Raw genomic sequence first — 17,295 nt, 5'->3', positions numbered from 1 at the left:
TCCACTGCTGAAAAATCATAATGTTGAACCAAAGTAATGCCGATAACCGAAATGCAAACCAGAACTCCCAAATAATGGTCCGAAACCATATATAAATAATCCGAAGGGAGTAAAAATGCGAGTAGCTCGGTAGAAATGAGACACAAAAATAATAATCTTTGAACCAACTATGTCGTCACTCATAATCAACAAGAAGAATGAAGCCTTGAACCATGGGGCTAAAAATGGTGTAAAAAAAATAATTGGTATAAAATAAAAATAATTGGTTTTAAAAAAAATAGTGGGTTTTATAAAAAATAATGAGTGCTAAATAAAATTAATTGGTTTTAAAAAAAATTGTTATAATTTTTTTTTGAAAAGAAATGGGTTAGGGTCCATAATGAAAATGTATTCACTTAGGAAAATGGGTTAAACTAAAAGAGATTAGGAATGTAATAGGAATGAAAAAGGTTAGGAATAGAAAAAGGTTAGGAGTAAAAAAGAAATTAGGAGTGGAAAGGATTGGAGATTCAGGAGTGAAAAAGAAAAATAGGGCCAGCAATGAAAAAAAAGGTAAAAGTCTGAAATGGGTTATGGTCCGGAATTTTTTTTTTATATTCCGGAAATATTGAGTCCCGAATGGAAGGGTGAGGCCGGAACTTTTGAGTTCGGAACCTCTTTTTTTTTTGAATAGGAATGGTTGGTTTCCGAAGTGAAAAAAAAGAAAAGGGTCCGGAATAAAAAAAATTCGAAATGGGTTTTAAAATAAAAGGGTGCGAAATGGGTTTTAACAGAAAAATTCAAGAATGGGTTTTAAAGAAAGAAATCCGGAAAAAAAATTGTGAGTTCCGAAGCAAAAAGTGGGTCCGGAGTGGTATTTGGAAGAAAAGGTCCGGAGCAAAAGAAAGATTCTGATTTCCGAAGCAAAAAATAGCTCCGGAAGGTGGGTTCCATGCTGAGTCCGGAACAGGTGGTCTCGAAAATAAATGGCACATGCGACAAAAGGGTTGAAAACCTTTGATGTGGGACAGGTGCATGGACTTGTCAGCTGATAGGAACGAGGAGTGTACCTGGCACCTGGCATTAACATTTTGCACACTCTGGGTATTCTTGTTTGACTTAAAAAAAGGCTGCAAGTATTAAAGCATGTGGGACCGGCAGTCGCTGATGTGGCGCTGTATGATTTGAGCGTGAGGCACGCTTGCTGGATGTGAGAGTGGTCTTGAGGCTGGCACAAAAAGATGCTATCTCCCATGTGCACACGTAATATATTCCAGCTTTAAAGAGAGAACCAATCAGTGGGCCCAATACTGTTGACGTGTCGAGTGATGAATGGGAGGGTGTGAGACACTCGCTGATGATGAAGATGGTATATCATGGATATGTTGAAAGCGTCCCTCTCACACGCTGAAAGTGATATTTTCCATGAGGATGGAATCTATCTCCAAACCCAAGCAACAATTATTCTCTTTTGACTATGGACAATTTCTCTTGCTGTGCACATAAACTGCATGTTGTCCGGTCCAAAACATATACTCGACATTTCCCAATAAACCTTCAAATATACCAACTGAAAAACACTTTAACATCATGCGTATATATATATCTGGAATATATATATATAAGCATTAGGGCTTGTACTAACAACAACTCAATCTGTACTCACGAAACTTTTATACCTAAACACTCCAAAAATCATGTCATCTCAGAAAAACTTATCCACAACTCATTTTCATCTCACATACTCCGGACATATGACCAATTGTTCAATCTCTTATCCCAAAATCATATTTTCGTCTTTTTCTAAACATCTTTTTGCATGGGATAATAAGATCAAATACCACCTTTTTAAAGAGAACTTCATCTTCTGTAGCAAACAAAGTTTTCTTTTCATAAACTCAAATTCAACAGCAGCAAAATGTATGAACAGAAACAGCAAAATTTTTATTTTTTTAGCAACATCACCAACAAAACAGTAAATTACTCACAAAAGATTTTTCAATTACGAAGGCTGAGATGATCTTCATATATGAAGAAAATCTTCAAGATAATAAACCAATCGGGATCGTTCCCTTGAAATAATCATGAGATCTTCAAGGTCTCGCTCTGATACCACTTGTACAGAATGTGTTCAGCAGCTTAGCCCATGTTTTCACCTGGCGCAGAGCCAAATTAGCATTCTGTTGTTGATTCTTCCCTGACCACTGAACAACATCCATCAAGACATCCCACAGAATCCTCACTACCTCAATCGCAGGCAATTTAGCATCCTTCACATGCTGTTTCAGTGTTTCAATCACTTCTGATATATCAACTTACTCTGATATCTGAGTTGTCAATGTTGTTTTCATTTCCTTCACCTTCACCTCAAAGATCTTCTTGTCATTATATTAAACAAAAGCACCCATGCCTGCTTTAGTGAAATGCTCAGAGAAAGCTTTAGCGGATCGCTTCCCAAAAGGGAAGAACTCAAGCAGATTGTCCTCCATTTTGCCACGTTTCAAGATGGAGATGAGATCATCAAGGGGGTTATCAATGAGATACTCCTTGAAGAAGTGTGTGATGAAAGTAAGATCCTTCCCAACTAGGTTATCCTTAAGAAGTGGTTGGAACATTGTCTCTGGTGGGAGACCAGACAGCTTCTGTGAGAAGGCAAGTGTTGTGAATATGGCAAGCTTAATCCTTTCATTGTCCTCAAAAAACTCAAGGGACTAAAGGAACCTTCGCATAACATTTTCAAGATTCTTAATCAGAAAAGGCCTTCGCCTTAAAATCTTCTGAATGTAGATTACATATGGCAATATCACTTCACGCTTTGCTTCACAGTCTAGAAATGAGTAAGTGTGCCTCTCCCCCTCATCGGGATTTGTTATTCCAGATTGAGTACGCCCTCCAGTGAACACAACCTCAAAGAAAGTGTCACCATATCTGCTGAAGTTAAGGTCTGAAGATTTAATGCACTTAGCAATTAATTCCAGATCACCAGCATTATCCAGATAAATCTGGAGCACTGCATCCGTAAATGTTGTAGGGTGCAGAGGGGCTACAATATTCCGTTCACGGGTCTTGATCCGCTGACCACCTAGAGTGGGCTTCTCCTTAGAGCTCATAAACCAAGTCGGAGTTGAATCGAAGAACAGGCGAGTCTCTACTACGACTCTTGGCGTTTGGGAATCGAAACAGATATAAATAGAGAGAGAAAATGGAGAGAGAAAGACAGAGGAAGAAAGGAGGTGGGGGACTTGGAGAGATATTTATTTTGGAGGAGACGTCATTGTTGCAGAAGGATGAGAGCTTGAAATACACGAAGAACACTGAGAGAAATCAAGGTTTTTGGAGGTATTGAGCGCGTAAAGAGGTAAAAAGGGAATTTGATTGGTATTTATAGGTAAGGGAGGTGGGTCAGGTTAGAAGGGTTCTCCCACTAAGCGAAAGCCTAAAAAGAGAACCAAAGTCAGCTCTTCCTCTCCAAAGGAAGATGCTCATGACATTCAGGCTGACTCTGGCCGTCCAAACACCCCACCTGCCCACTCATCCGAGGTACCCCTCGATGCTTCAAAATCACCTGCACACACTCACGGGGAGTCTCCACATAATCCACCCTCACCTTCCCAAAAAGGTGATGTCGGTGTTGACCATAGTTCCTTGCAGCCCCCTCGAACACACCCACGAGTCACATTTCATATCCCTATTGTTTCTATCACTAGCACACACTCTGGAACCCCTGTTCCGGACCCTAAGCTTTCCGAAGCTGGAGCAGTCTCTCCGACTCCGGAAGCCTCAACTGGTCTGATACCCGGAAGGCATACAGGACGACCAGGTGCTAATGATCTCCAATGGGAAGATTTTGTTAACAGGGACGCATCTAAACGTCCGGATCTCACCAGAGCTCAAGTGGAGTCAACTTTTATCTCCATGACGAACAGGGTCATCCAAAGCAATATGCATTATGTTCCACCCACTGACACCGATGCAGTAAATGAACTTACTTCTGAACTACTGCCTGTTACAACTCACCAATCAATCTTCCAAACCGATCCGGGTGAAGAGCTCTCTGAAGAAGTCATGTTGGATGGTGAAGCAAAGACTGTTCCGGACACAAACTTCATGCCTTCAGTTCACTTTCAATCAAGGGCCTCCGCATCCAAGTCTGCCTATGATTTCAGATCCTCCTCCTCAACGACTCCGGATGGTGCCTCCAACTCCAATCTCAAGATACAGGAAGATGATGCTGCAACCAATCCTGGTCCATCCATTGATCCCTCTTCTCATCAAGCGAAATCTCCTCATTCCAATTCCGAATCCGGATCTTCCGCAGGCAACTACATCGATCCCTTTGCTCTCCTTGAGATGCAAACCAATGTGACAGATACCATGAAGAAGGTTTCCTCCATTGACACCTCCGTCACCGAGCTCAACAATAAAATGGATCAAAAAGTCTCCGGACTTAAATCCAAACTTGATGCCATTCTTCAGTCAATATCCCAGCAGTCCGGACCATCTGTTGCTGAAAGAGAAGCTCAGTTGGATCAATTAATCTCTCTCCGACTCAAGCACACAATGGAAGAAGTTAACACCAAATACGACATTCTGGTTGATCACTGTCTCATCACCATTACTTCCATGCTAAAAGTTCATGATGACTTGGTGGCTGCGACCAATGACCTAATTAAGCAGACCGTCGTTCGTCTTGAGAAACATATTCAAAGAATGGAGAAGGAGATCAATAAAAAGGATGAAATGAACATGATCATTCAATAAGTCCTCATCAAGCTTCTTCGCTCCACTTGGAACATCGTTGATGTTCCGAATCGGAAGGTTGATGAGATGATAGCTATTCTCATTCATTTGTTCGATCACCTCTATGCTCAAACCCCCACGTGGGAAGCCTACGCCACCCTCACTCTTCAACTCAACACAGGGCTTCAGAAAGTCTTCACAAAATTTGATGATCTCCATAACACTTTGGTACTTGCACCGGTTCCAAAGTCCACCAGTGCAAGAGGGGGAGAAGGCCCAAGCCAACCTTGGAAACCAGCCTCGGAATTTACACTCCGAGATGAAGACCTAGATTCCGAAGAAGAAGTTAAAATCGTCTCTGGAATGATAGGGAACTCCGGAGAAGAAGAAGGAAGTGAAGATGAAGACGAATATATTCCGGATAAAGCTCCTAAGGGAGTTCTTGGTCTCCAAGCTCCTAAGTTGACCCTTCTGAAGGAAATGACAGAAGAGCAAAAGAAAATCTGGTCTGCTGTTTCCTGGCCATCCTCTCTTCCAGATGCTCTCCGGATGGGCATTCAAATGGCTAAAGCAAAATCCTTTGTAACTGCTCAAGATTTCCGAGCCACGCCTTCTATGCAGCCTCCCATTCCGGAACCAAAGATTTCTCCGATCGACCAGGGTTCTCCTCTCCGGATCCCGATGAAATTTCGGAAGAACCTCTTCCAAATCCCACTCCGGAATTTACGATCGATGAAAACATGAATCTTGTTATATCTTCTCTTCAGAGAGACAAAGGGAAGAAACCAATGACTGCCGAGCAACAAGCCTTTCATTCCGGACCTCCTCCAAAGCAAATTCATGGATGGTCTCAGGAACAAATCAACAAAGCATTAGAGGACAGCATCCGGATTCATGCCCTTAAAGATAAACCTTATCTGATGTGTGGCATCTATCCTCTTTGCCGCGAAGGCATCCTCCAGGCTCAAGAAATCATTCCTTGCTTCTACTATGAAGTTCCTACCAATAACTCCGATCAGCTGGATCTTCCTCTCTCTCCTTATAGTAAATTCTACACCAAATTTGCTCCTCTTCACCCCACTGACGATCCGGAAGTGATTATCCGGACTGAGCGAGAAAGACTTAAAACTTTCTACTCTAACCACGCACAACCTCTCATGGAAGTGTGGACGAGGAAGAAAATTATCAAAGTTGAGGGCTTCAGAAGAAAAATATTGACGAAATTTGATCTCAACTGTCCTCTATTCTGTTTTCACCTCCTCCGGAACAAGCCAACACCCCAGACTGTTACTGATGCTGACTTTCCCTCCATGAATCCTAATGACATCCTCACTTTAGTTGCCTACTTCATAGAATATCAAAAGGATGACATCAGTATGGGAGCTTACCATGCTACTCTGAGCTTCCTAAAAGATTATGTTGCGGAATTTTTCCGACGCGATGTTGAGCTTGCACACGTATACGGAACTGAACAATTTGTTGCCAAAATCGACTTTGTTCTTCCGGAAGCTGAAATTCTTATAGATGGTCCCATTGAATAACCGGTTCAAGGGTTTGTCTACACCACAAGAAGGACTATTTCTGAGTCGTTGACAAACATCTAGTTCCGACCAAAGCTCTGAAGAAGTTCATATCTCGGGCGTCCAAGTCTGATGTGTTGGGTTTTGAGCATTCTAACACTTCCTAAGTGTACATGCAACCCTATTAAACCTTGGATCTATGTTTGTCTAAGATAAATGCAAAATATTATTTTCCAAGGTTTATAACCTATCTAGCATGGCATGGGGTACTTCTAAACATAAAAGAACTAGATGAATTACATACCTTTTGTTGATTGTTGATTCCTTGGAGTTTGAGAGCCAAGCACCAATAATGTGAATGCCTCAAATGGAAATCACAAATCACCACAAACTTGGAAAATGTATGAGAGATTATACTAACTCTTGATTTTGGCCACCACCCTTAAACACACTAGGTGTCTTTCATGCAACATAAGCTTGTTTATATAGTGTGCATGGTTAGGGTGAAACCCTAATAACCCATGTCTTTTCCTCTTCCAAGGATCCATGGGTTAAAAGCTCCATGGATCATCCATGGACTTCCATATAAGCTTAGCCCATTCCCAAATGAGTGTTAGCCCACACCATATAAATATAATAGCCCATGATTTAATTAGTCTTCCTTTTAATCACTAAATTAATTCATAATTAATTCAAGATTAAAACTAATTAAGTAACATGACTTTATATTAATATATTATAACTTATAATATATTAATAAATCGTAAGTATACAACTCTCATAAAATTATCCATAACTAGTTTGGGTGAAGTGCAACCCAAATGGACCATGCCGGGTCGGGTCAAGTATATACCAAATAAGTTATGGACTTAGACACCTTATCCAACAGACTCCCACTTGGATAAGTCTAATAACCGTATTTGCCTATATTACTTCAGGAACCAACCGACAATCGTAGCTCTCGAAAACTCTGTTCAAACTATGAAGCGCCATTTTAGATAAGTGATCATATAATCCTCTGCTCTCATGATATCAGCCGGACAAATACATGGAACAATGTCTTACTTATTGTCTAGCAGTTGTTTCTCGATTTCCGATTTGTTTGACAAAGAACTTAACTGAACACATCAATTTAGTTCTGACCGGGCCCGGTACATGGGTCAACACAAAATCATCGAGGGGCCCAGATATCGCTTCTATTTCTAGAAGGAACAGATAAACTTCGACTCATATGCTTGTTCTACTACTTATTGAATTGCACACAAAGGCACGTTTTATAACATCAAGTTACTGATGCGTTTACGTGCAATCAATGCACAACCAACTCATAGGTAACAACTCATATCTCTAGGTTTGAAGACTTATATGATATTACCGTCTCACGATCACTCGAGATAAATTCCATGAAGTGATACAAGTGAGCGTGGGTTTATTCCAATACTCATAACTTATGAGTACTCATGAATGTTGTAGCAACCATTGCTATGGCTAAACACCTTTAGTCATCTATAATCCCAATTCATGACAGTCTTGATTCATACCTACTTCTGACATATGACCGACTGTGGATAGTTTGAATAAATTAATTATTCTGGAAGTCAAAACATGCAAAACTGAAACAATAGTAAATAATTGACAATGATAGCAACACTTTACTCATAAATAAATCACAAATTTTATTCATCATCAAACTTCGATTACATTTTACAAGTTTCAGAAAAGGCTATCCAATCTGTAAAACTAATATCGTCCCTCAGCCCGATGCGCCTCGCATGCTGCAAATGCTTAACCCTCCTCAATCCCTTCGTAAGGGGATCTGCAGGGTTCTCATCTGACGATACCCTCTTTGCCACGAGGAGTCCTTCTTCTATCTTGTGTCTTATGAAGTGATATTTTCTGTCAATATGTCGGGATCTGCCATGATCTCTTGGTTCCTTGGCTAAGGCAACCGCACTATTGCTGTCACAGAAAATCTCCATAGGCTTCTTAATAGCTGGTACAACTCCAAGGTCCCCGATGAAGTTCCTCAGCCATATCACCTCCTTTGCCGCTTCACTCGCTGCTATGTACTCTGATTCACAAGTCGAATCAGCTACAGTCTCCTGTTTGGAACTCTTCCAAGTGATTGCCCCTCCATTTAAGGTAAAGACCCAGCCCGACTGAGAGCGCAAGTTATCCCTATCAGTCTGAAAGCTAGCATCACTATACCCTACTACTCTCAAGTCATCACTCCCACCAAGGGTAAGGATCCAATCCTTAGTCCTCCGCAGGTACTTGAGAATATTCTTTACCGCAGTCCAATGAGCCTTGCCAGGGTTCCCCTGATATCTGCTGACCATGCTCAAAGCGAAGGCCACATCAGGACGGCTACAAGTCATAACATACATGATCGAACCAACAGCGGAAGCATAAGGTAATCGACTCATCTCAGCTATCTCATCTTCTGTACTCGGGCTCTGAGCCTTGCTCAGTTTGGCATTGCTTTGGATCGGTAATTCTCCTTTCTTGGAATTCTGCATGTTGAACCTTTTCAACACCTTATCCAAGTAGATGCTCTGACTAAGTCCAATTAGTCTTTTACTCCTTTCTCTTAATATCCTTATCCCTAGGATATAGGTAGCTTCCCCCAGGTCCTTCATAGCAAAGCACTTCCCAAGCCAGGACTTAACCTCCTGCAAGGTTGGGATGTCATTTCCTATGAGTAGTATGTCATCTACATACAGTACCAAGAAGCTAACTGTACTCCCACTAGCTCTTACATACACGCAAGACTCATCTTCACTTCTCAAGAAGCCAAACTCTTTGACCTTCTCATCGAAACAAAGATTCCAGCTACGAGATGCTTGTTTTAATCCATAAATGGATTTCTCAAGCTTGCACACTCTATTATGGTATTCTGCACTGACAAAACCCTCTGGCTGATTCATGTACACATCCTCAACCAACTTTCCATTATGAAAAGCGGTTTTGACATCCATTTGCCATATTTCATAATCATGAAATGCAGCAATGGCTAGCATAACCCTAATAGACTTAATCTTTGCTACCGGTGAGAAGGTTTCATCATAATCAATACCCCGAGTCTGAGTAAAACCCTTCGCAACCAGTCGAGCCTTATAAGTGTGCACCTTTCCTTCCATGTCGCTCTTCTTCTTGAAGATCCATTTGCACCTGACTGTCTTACGGCCTGGTACATTGTCAACCAAGTTCCAAACCTGATAGTCATACATGGACTGTATCTCGCTGTCCATAGCCTCCTTCCATTCAGCAGACTCCGGGCCTGCCATGGCTTCCTTAACACTGTTAGGTTCATCCAGATTTACCAGTGTACTGTCACTGATAAATGTATCACCTTCCGTAGTAATATGAAATCCATAATAAAACTCAGGTGTGTTCCTAACCCTTGTGGAACGCCTCGGAGGTACAGACTCGTCAGCTGGATCAACAGGAGTTTCCTCAGGTTGATTGCTAGTGTCTGAGGTTGCTTCACCAATTGACTCCTGAATTTCTTCAAGGTCAATTTGCCTCCCACTGTCTCCTTGGCTTATAAATTCTCTCTCTCGAAAGACCCCTCTCCTAGCTACAAAGACCACATTCTCACTGGGTCTGTAGAAGAGGTAACCAAAGGATTTTTATGGATAGCCAATGAAAATACACCTTTCACTTCGAGGTTCGAGCTTGTCATGAGTCTCGCGCCTCACGAAAGCCTCGCAACTCCAAATATTGATATGGTCCAAATTGGGAACTTTCGCAGTCCACATCTCATGAGGTGTTTTGGTAACCTTCTTTGTAGGGACTAGATTAAGGATGTGGGCGGCAGTCTCTAAGGCATACCTGCAAAAAGAGATTGGTAGCGAAGCTCGACTCATCATTGAGCGAACCATGTCCAACAAAGTTCGATTACGCCTCTCAGCTACACCATTCAGCTGTGGTGTCTTGGGAGGTGTCAATTGTGAGACAATCCCACACTCCTTAAGATAGTCGAGGAACTCAGTACTAAGATACTCACCACCTCAATCGGATCGAAGCATCTTAATGTTCCTGCCCAATTGATTTTCTACTTCCTGTTTAAACTCTTTAAACCTTTCAAAAGTTTCTGACTTATGTTTGATTAAGTAGACATAACCATATCTACTAAAATCATCAGTAAAAGTCACATAATAGCGATTAGCATCCCTTGTGGCGGTTTTGAATGGTCCACATCCATCAGTATGTATAAGGTCCAACAAACCCTCACCCCTTGCACAAGTACCAGTGAAGGGTGATTTTGTCATTTTTCCAAGTAGACAAGACTCACAACTATCATCCGACTTGAGGTCGAACGACTCCAAGACTCCATCCTTTTGGAGCTGGCCTATGCGTTTCTTGCTTACATGTCCAAGACGACAATGCCACAAAGATGCTTTATCCAAGCTAGTAGAAGAATCAATACATAATACATTATTTCCTAAATTATCTACAACCGATACAGCTTCATACACACCATCACAAGGTAATGCTTTAAAATAAAGAACATTATTAAATAAAGCATTAATACTACCAACTTCATTATCAAAAGAAAAGGTAAAACCTTGTTTGTACAAAGCATGAAAGGAAATAATATTCTTCGCCCTTTCAGATGAGTAAACACATTTATTCAAATCTAACTTTAACCCACTATCTAGCAACAAAGTATAAACTCTAATCTTGGTAACAGGTGTAACCTTCTTGTTCCCTATGATTAAGTTTATCTTTCCGTGCTCCACATCCTCACTTCTTCTTAGGCCCTGCAAGTCACAATAGATGTGAATACCACAACCTGCATCAAGAACCCAAGAATTAGAATATGGTGAGTTATTAGACAATATAGTGTAAATACCTGCATGGGATGGTTTCACTTTCCCATCCTTGACATCCTGCAAGTACTTTGGGCAGTTTCACTTCCAGTGCCCCTTATTTTGACAGTAGAAGCATTCAGCATCCTTAGGGATGGCAGAAGGAGTGATAGAACCACCTTTGGTTCCAGATGAGGAGCCTTCAAGGGACTTTCCCTTGGTACCCTTCGAAGGGTGCTTCCTCTTCTTCCCTTTGCCTTGCCCGATAGCCAAAACAGGGGTAGTAGTAGGAGTAGGAATAGCAACCGACTTATTTTTAAGACCACTTTCGGCAGTCTTCAGAAGTCCTTGAAGCTTACTGAGTGTGACTTCCTCCTTGTTCATGTGGTATGTCATACGAAATTGATCATAACACGATGGCAAGGATTGCAAAATGATATCAATTGCCAACTCCTCAGGGAAGTTCACATTCAGTTTCATTAGACGGTCCACATACCTTTGCATTTTCTGCATGTGGTTTGTGATTGGTTCGCTATCCTTCATACGGGTAGTGATCATGGAGTAGATTATTTCATACCGCTCTTGACGAGCACTCTGATGGTACCTTTCCATCAGATCCTGATGCATCTCAAAAGGGTAATAGTCCTCATAGGACTTTTGGAGTTCAACTGTCATGGTGGCCATCATGATGCATGCCACCTTGGTGGCATCTCTTTCATGTGCCTGATACTCAGCGACCTCCTCAGGAGTAGCAGTGGACTCATCAAGCTCCTTTAGTTCCTTATCGAGGACATATTCCTTGTCCTCGTAACGAGTGACCATCCTGATGTTCCGGATCCAATCCATGAAGTTGGAACCATCAAAGATGACCCTCCCACAAAGGTTCATGAGGGAAAAGGAGCCAGTAGGGTTAGAGCCCGAAGCATTGTTGTTGGAAGACATCTGAAAAGAAGAAAACAAGTTTAGATTAGATATATCGAATCCTTAATAATACACCCAAATGTAATATTAAGGCTAGGATCCAACACAATATATTATAACTTAGAAGAGGGATGCCGTAATCTAAGCTATAACATATTTGAAGGTAGGTGAATGACGATTCACCAATTTCCACCATGAAAACGAAATGAATTATTAGGTTTAATTGGTTTTGAAATTCCTAGATTCTTTTGAGATTCATTGAACTTTTCAATGGCATGTTTCAATCTCGATTGTGCCCTTCAAGTTTTGTGACTGGGATGCCGAGGATCACAAAACAAGGTGTGAATAACCATGCAAATTCACTTGGTACCCTTAATATTATCACCTAATCAATGTGTCGGTTAACGACACACGCTCCACCGATCTATGATAAACATTAAGTCACCCTTCGTGATCCTTACTAGTCCAAGTTAGTGTGCCGGTTAACCACACACGCTCCACCAACGACTTGGTAAGGTACAAAGTGTGAATTTCATGGGTTAGCACCATATTCACATTTTCCTAAAGTAACTAAGATTGGGAATTTATAAAAGGTTTAGTTACTTTATAATATTCATTATACTTTTAATGAGAATTTAAAGTCATTGTCCTACCCGTTCGGCTAACGACCCTCCACCGATCAAGGAAGCGGTGGGTGAGAGTGGACACCCATTAAGCTGCCATTTTATAGGCAACAACCTTATACCCCCCTTATAGACCGACTTCGTGAATGAGGCCTACTAACGGTAAAACGACTTAATCTTATACATATATATAATAATTAACCATTATTGTTATAAATAGTATAAGGGTTGAATTTTAATTTTTAAAACTCTAAGGGTTTGGAATTAAAGTTTATTAAAGTGTGTGAAACTTTACAAATTCCAAAACTTGAGGGCAAGTTTTGTATAACTTATGAATTAAAGGTTCATAAAAATGAAGACTCTTCATTTTATGTAACTTATGTGTTTTAAATGTTTGTTTAAAAGAAGTGACCTTTGGATATCCATAACTTGAGGACAAATTATGGACTCCATTAAAACACATAAATGATCAAGAATTAATCCTAAACAATTCAGCAACTAATTCCTATCATCTTCTAAATTCATAAGAACATGAACATGATCATCAAAGTTTCAAAAATTATATGAACACATACAAAGCATGAAATTTTGATATAAGCTATTGTAAATGGATTAGAACAACCATTACACCAACTAAAACAAGTTTTACAACACCAAAACAGTTTAGGGTAATGTTTCTAGTCCATTTCCAGCAGCAAAAGTCGAAAATCTGCATTCTGAGGCTCCTACTCGCCGAGTGCATGAACCTACTCGCCGAGTAGGATGAGTTTACTCATGAACTCGGCGAGTCCCCCCATGGACTCGGCGAGTTCATCAGACAGACAGCAAAAAATTCGACTTTTTTCACTATTTTGCATCAAGTATCAAACAAACAAGGCTAGGCTCTGATACCACTGTTGGGTTTTGAGCATTCTAACACTTCCGAAGTGTACATGCAACCCTATTAAACCTTGGATCTATGTTTGTCTAAGATACATGCAAAATATTATTTTCCAAGGTTTATAACCTATCTAGCATGACATGGGGTACTTTTAAACATAAAAGAACTAGATGAATTACATACCTTTTGTTGATTGTTGATTCCTTGGAGTTTGAGAGCCAAGCACCAATAATGTGAATGCCTCAAATGGAAATCACAAATCACCACAAACTTGGAAAATGTATGAGAGAGTATACTAACTCTTGATTTTGGCCACCACCCTTACACACACTAGGTGTCTTTCATGCAACATAAGCTTGTTTATATAGTGTGCATGGTTAGGGTGAAACCCTAATAACCCATGTCTTTTCCTCTTCCAAGGATCCATGGGTTAACAGCTCCACGGATCATCCATGGACTTCCATATAAGCTTAGCCCATTCCCAAATGAGTGTTAGCCCACACCATATAAATATAATAGCCCACGATTTAATTAGTCTTCCTTTTAATCACTAAATTAATTCATAATTGATTCAAGATTAAAACTAATTAAGTAACATGACTTTATATTAATATATTATAACTTATAATATATTAATAAATCGTAAGTATACAACTCTCATAAAATTATCCATAACTAGTTTGGGTGAAGTGCAACCCAAATGGACCATGTCGGGTCGGGTCAAGTATATACCAAATAAGTTATGGACTTAGACACCTTATCCAACATGATGCTCCAGAAATGATCAAGGCAAAGTTTGTAAGTCAACTGACTTGGTACATTGAAGTCAGAGAATGGTTGTTCTGGGCCTTCACATTCATCAAAGAAGATGCACCATAAATGGATTGATTGCTAAGTTCACTTAGGGGAGATTGTTGGAACCTGAAAGTGAACCACTAGCAATCCTAAGTCAGTTTCTGAAGTACTTGTGTTCCGGAGTGAATGTTCCGAAGTCAGTGGTGAAGAGTAGTCCGGAATCTGTCCGTACCAAATGAGAAGAAGATACGAAGTTGAAGACATTCTGGAATGACTCTCATGTCCGGAATGATTGATGATCCTGAGTTACCTTATTTTGTCTTTATACATTTATTGTATTTGTCTTTGTATTGATGTGACTTTTCATAGGACTTAGTCTTTTTTTTGTATTCAGACAATCAGAATGTCAGAAACATTTCTATTGTACAGTCCTATGTAAGTGTTCTAGTTAATTCGCTGTAGCCTTCACTCCTATTTATAGGAGTATTCAATACAAGTCAACAACGAATATTTTCACTCACTTTTGGCATTTTCACTAAGTTCATTCAAAACATTCTTCTTGTTCTTCATTTATTAGCTTTACCTTGATCATTTATTCTCAATCATCATTTATGTATTGATAATTTGTTGAATACATTAACTTAGACTTGACTGGTATTTCCAGACTTGACTAGAACACTTATTAGCAAGCAGACATTGATCTTAAGCATTCACTCAAGGTTTGAGTTCTCAAACCTCGTCCCTGCACATCAGATAGATCTTGTTCTCACATGAGCAATGGTGATGGGTATAGTGGTAGTAATCGAAGTTGAAGTGGTTATCGAAGAAGATGGAGGAGTGTGCATCTGAAAAAAATCAGATACAGGTGCAGAAGAGGTAGGTGGAGTAGATACCTTCGGAATTGGAGTTGTAGTAGGTGGTACTGAATTATCTTTAGTATCTTCCACTGCATTCTGAACTAGATTACCCTCACGAAAATCCGATTGATTTCTTGACTTCGAAGCGACCTAAACCATTGTGACCTAGGTTTCCGAGCGGGCTTCTTAACTTTCTTTTTTGGAGTTTTAACGACTTCGGAAGGTCCAGATTTTCCCTTTCGTTTTGCTCCCCTCTTTGGTTTGTTTGCTTCATCAATTCCCTTTCGTAATTATTCTGGCATATCGCGAGAACCAAAAACCGGCAGGTTGCGATACTCATTGACAATGGCATTGTCTGAAGGAACTTTATCCAATATCACATTTGGAATGGAACCGACAAAGCTAAAATTTTTTAGATCTGAAATCATGAAAGATGATGTTTGAAGAAAAGGAATAGCAGCCACAACAGCATAATCCCCCACCTGAACCTTGAAGTGGGTAAGGGCTCGTTTAACGATGACTGACCAGAAGCGAGCACACGAGATCTTTGAATGACGAGAAGTAGATACGGTGCTCTGAATGAGTTGTGCCCAGAGAATGTTTAACATCCCAATTTTCAAGACCAAGAATTTCATTTTTGATATGACAATTTAGAAAACATTTATGAGAAAACATAATTGAGTCATTCCATTTCATAAAACCATAATTCTCATGTCTCAAAATCATATCACAAAATAATAACAATGTCAGAGTACAATCCCAAGAAATCTGTAATGTGGAAATCCTGCGTGTGTGTGATGTGTCGCTACCGCGCCGACTCCCTCCCCTTCGCTGAAGAGGTACCTGAAGCAAAACTGGAAACTGTAAGCACGAAGCTTAGTGAGTTCCCCCATCATACCGCATACCATACAATCACATAGCGTACATACTGTCGAACAATTCTGGGGTGCTCGACCTACCCGGTCTGGCCATTATGGGGTGCCGACCTGTGACATCCCCTAATTTCTCGGCCAGAAAAGACCGATTTAATTTATGCTTTTTAAAATAAAATCAGAGAAATCCTTTTAAAAGATGTTGCGGAATTGGTCCCCAAAACAAAAAATGATAAAAGTTTATCAAAACCTTTCTTTGTGAAATGTATAGTTTCATTTCATATCAAAACCTCGGGATATCATGTTCCGATACAGATCAAAAGCATAAACAAGACATTATAAGCCTTTCAACAGTTATTTACAACTACTGGCCTATAATCCAAAGATCTCTCATCGTCCTCCGACTATGATCGGGGTCCACTACCTGTAGTATAAAAACCTGAGTGGCTCAGGCTTGGGAGCCTGGTGAGCATATAGGGTTTTCAACCCACAATAATAATAAACTTATTAAGTTCACCAATCAACAATAACCCTGACTACCCATTCCCGTTGTCCTCACTTTACATCCCTAAACACCTATCACAAGGGACCTAGCCTAAGGAATATCACCGGGATGGACACTACTGCTAAGGGGTCTCCTCAGCCATACATGTCCTAAAGGCAACCACGAGGGGGATGGAGTACGCCAATTAACATGTAGTTCATCAACACCTACAAGTTGCGAGTCTGCTAGTATGTGATGAACCAATGAATCGAGTATTGAATTAATCAGAGTATGAATTCAAGTATGAATGAAAGATTGAACACCAGATGTAAATATGATTTTGTTTCAGCTTGATTTACGCTTTCGAATGTTTACAGATAAAATAGACAGGTCTGTAAAAACTCTTATCTAACTCTAGTAAATAACCCCTATTTATAGGGAACCGAAAGCGTACAAAAAATATACTAAGGCATTGACTCTAAAGCTTCGAATAAAAGCGCCCTAGTAAAATACATTACAAAACATTCGAAGAGTACAAAATATATTTCGACTAATTACAACAATTCGACCCTTACAATCTCCCACTTTGTAATCATAGTCGAAGTCTTCAATTCGTAAGAAGTGTGATGGAATACAGTAACACTCTTCAAATCTCCGTGTACCAGGAGATAATCTTCTTCAGCTCTTTCTTGTCTCCTTCATTGTTCTTCTTGCAATGATTCATACGAACAATCAAGTTCGTATATTGAGATGTTGAATATCTCTCTACTTCACTTGCTTGGAATAAGAACCGTTTAGCTTTTCCAGCTT

At 40.1% G+C, this 17,295-nt stretch overlaps 1 pseudogene; it reads right to left on the bottom strand.

Moving 5' to 3' along the window:
• Positions 1-2,072: 2,072 nt before the first annotated feature.
• On the bottom strand, positions 2,073-3,221 carry LOC145112125 (uncharacterized; annotated as a pseudogene).
• Between the last annotated feature and the right edge of the window lie 14,074 nt (positions 3,222-17,295).

This window comes from Lactuca virosa, chromosome 5 (genome assembly GCF_052849685.1).
Source record: "Lactuca virosa cultivar CGN04683 chromosome 5, Lactuca_virosa_CGN04683_v6, whole genome shotgun sequence".
In the NCBI taxonomy this organism is placed as follows: Eukaryota; Viridiplantae; Streptophyta; class Magnoliopsida; order Asterales; family Asteraceae; genus Lactuca; species Lactuca virosa.
The sequence above is the reverse complement of the archived record's forward strand: the minus strand, read 5'-3'. Positions and strand labels throughout refer to the sequence as shown.